The sequence below is a fragment of the Myotis davidii genome, unplaced genomic scaffold, assembly GCF_000327345.1.
Source record: "Myotis davidii unplaced genomic scaffold, ASM32734v1 scaffold174, whole genome shotgun sequence".
NCBI classification, from domain to species: Eukaryota; Metazoa; Chordata; class Mammalia; order Chiroptera; family Vespertilionidae; genus Myotis; species Myotis davidii.
The window spans coordinates 1365324-1368621 of record NW_006289087.1 but is presented as its reverse complement, the minus strand read 5'-3'; the positions used below and the strand labels follow the sequence as shown (position 1 = coordinate 1368621).

The 3298-nt window shown below is 47.9% G+C and overlaps 1 pseudogene; it reads left to right on the top strand.

Moving 5' to 3' along the window:
- Positions 1-1862: 1862 nt before the first annotated feature.
- LOC102766333 lies at positions 1863-2919 on the top strand (annotated as a pseudogene).
- Positions 2920-3298: the final 379 nt, after the last annotated feature.

The window sequence follows — 3298 nt, the reverse complement described above, 5'->3', positions numbered from 1 at the left end:
CAATCCTAACACAGGGACAAGAACACAGTCATCTCCTTATCTTCCCGTGACAGATGGTAGTGAAGGATTGCGTAAGGCCCGGGACTGTATCTTAATTATTTCTGTACTCCTAGCTTCTAGCACAGTGTCCGACAGGGAGTTGGTGCTCAATAAACATTTGCGGAAGGAGTGTTTATTGTCACTCGCCTCCGTGGAAACTTTCTTTTTAGGAACTTTAGAATTTTTACTTTGGAGGTGGAGATAAAGTCCTGCCTGGCTTAATACGGCAGATTTCAGCTTTTTGCTTCCGGCCTACGAAGGCTCTGAAGTTCATATTCCAAGTGGAGCAAGAGCAACCAGGAAGCAAGAGGGAACACCTGGGCGCCAATAAGACTTATCGTTGGAAGGAAACAATGGTCCCTTTAAGACTACAGAGTCTTCTGAAGTCTTACGTATATTTAAATCTAATCTCAGATTATAAACGGGATTTATTGTGAGGGCGGAGTTCAGCCCAGCAGGGTGATCTTTAGTCCTGGAGGTTGTTTGCATAACATCTACAGGCAAACAAGTGTTCTTACTTTTAATATAGTCAAACTTACCAGTTTCTCCTTTTTCGATACATGTTGTTCGTGTCTTGTGTAAGACGACTTTTGCAACTCCAAGGTCTAAAAGAGTCACCTGCCGAAACCGGTTTGGCTCAGTGGATAGAGCGTCGGCCTGCGGACTGAAGGGTCCCGGGTTCGATTCCGGTCAAGGGCATGTGCCTGGGTTGCGGGCACATCCCCAGTGGGAGATGTGCAGGAGGCAGCTGATCGATGTCTCTCTCTCATCGATGTTTCTGACTCTCTGTCTCTCTCCCTTCCTCTCTGTAAAAAATCAATAAAATATATTTAAAAAAAAAAAAGTCCCCTGTATTTTTAAAAATATATATTTTTATTGATTTCAGAGAGGAAGGGAGAGGAAGAGAGAGAGAGAAACATCAATGAGGCCAACGAAGTGTGCGTTTTGACGGGGCCGGAGCCGGATTAAAGATGCTGCGTCACATCCTGGAGACTTAGAATCCGTGTGGCAGCGGTGCAGAGGGACTGGGACCTCAGTGGCGTGGAAACTTGTGGTGCCGACAGGCTATGGCCTAGCCCAGCCCTGGGCAAACTACGGCCCGCGGGCCGGATGCGGCCCGTTTGAAATGAATAAAACTATTGAAAAAAAAGACCGTACCCTTTTATGTAATGATGTTTACTTTGAATTTATATTAGTTCACACAAACACTCCATCCATGCTTTTGTTCCGGCCCTCCGGTCCAGTTTAAGAACCCATTGTGGCCCTCGAGTCAAAAAGTTGGCCCACCCCTGGGCCCTAGCCTCTGTAAGGAAGGTGCAATGCCGGAAGCCGGTCCATCCTTGCTGCTTGACACAGTCGCTGCAGGGAAGAAACATCTGCACAGCTTATGTTTCAAGGGACCTGGTGTCTATGGCATACTGTTCTTAATATGTTTGCTCCCCTTCTTAGCGCTATGTGTTTTAACCAAGGTCACCTCTCCGAGAAAGGTTGTTTCCCCAGGTGGGGATTTTTCCCTGAAGTTAGGGTGGGAATAAAACCCCTGAACTAAGTGCCAGACGGGTAGTTAATCACTTTAACTACAAACAATCACGCTTAAGCTACATAATCTTTTACTCCCTGGAATGGAGATAAGAAACGCCCTAACCTTTGGAATAGACATTGATAGGATTAAAATCAACTGGTATAAATACAGATGTAACAAGACAATAAACACCAGAACTTGGCTGGAGATCCTGGCTAGGCTGCTGATCAACTGAACGCTGTCGCCGTGTCAATCCTTCTTCGCCGACTCCATCCATACCTTGGGGAACCCCTGGACCTGCTGGGGTTGTACCCCAACAGTGCAAGAGGTTGGCAGCTTCGGTTGAAGCACATCGAGCCGAGCAGCGGTGGTGGCAGCGGTGGCAGCAGCATCTAGGAGTCATGAGCGACATTAGCGAGCAGAACTACGGTGAGAGGGAATCCCGTTCTGCTTCCAGAAGTGGAAGTGCTCATGGATCTGGGACATCTGCCAGGCATACCCCTGCAAGGTCTCGCGCCGAGGAAGATTCCAGGCGTTCCAGATCAAAGTCCAGGTCCAGATCTGAATCTAGGTCTAGATCCGGGAGAAGTTCTCGAAGGCGTTATCATACAAGATCACGATCTCGGTCTCGCTGCCATAGACGATCCCGTAGCAGGTCTGGCAGTCGAGACTACCGGAGGTGTCCTAGCCACGGTCATTCTCCCACGTCTACTCGCAGACGTCATGTGGGGAATCGGGCCAATCCTGCTCCCAGCTGTTGTCTTGGAGCATTTGGACTGAGCTTGTACACGACAGGAAGAGATCTCAGAGACGTATTCTCTAAATATGGCCGCATTGCTGACGTGACTGTCGTCTATGACCAGCAATCTAGACGTTCAAGAGGGTTTGCCTTTGTGTATTTTGAAAATGTAGATGATGCCAAGGAAGCAAAAGAGCGCGCCAATGGAATGGAGCTTGATGGACGTAGAATCAGAGTTGATTTCTCTATAACAAAAAGGCCACATTCCCCAACACCAGGAATTTACATGGGGAGACCTACCTATGGCAGCTCACGCCGTGGTGACTACTACGACAGAAGATGCGATCGAGGCTGTGATGATCGGGCCTACCACAGCAGATCAGACAGAGGTGGAGGTGGACGTGGAGGAGGACGGAGGGCTGCTCAAGACAGGGGTCAGGTTTACAGAAGGCGGTCGCCTTCTCCTTACTACAGTCGTGGAGGATATAGATCGCGTCCCAGATCGCGATCATACTCACCTCGTCGCGATGAAAGCACGAAGTGGAAGGCTTTTTGAAATCTACCTTAGAGTTTGGATACTGTTTGTGGACAATATTTGTTATTGTCTCCTGTTGAAAAAGTGAACGGGTGAAGTTAGGTGGCTCTTAGACCTTTTTTTAAAAAAATTTATTTTATTGATTTCTTTTTTACAGAGAGGAAGGGAGAGAGATAGAGAGTTAGAAACATCGATGAGAGAGAAACATCGATCAGCTGCCTCCAGCACGCCCCCAACTGGGGATGTGCCCGCAACCCAGGTACATGCCCTTGGCCGGAATCGAACCTGAGACCTCTCAGTCCGCAGGCCGACACTCTATCCACTGAGCCAAACCAGTTTCGGCGCTCTTACACCTTTTATGATGACTTTTGGTGGAGTTGAATTGCTGTTCTCATTCACATTTGTGAAGTTCGGTGCTTTGTTCCAAGTTAAGTATTTTCAGAAAAGTATGTTTTGCAGGTAT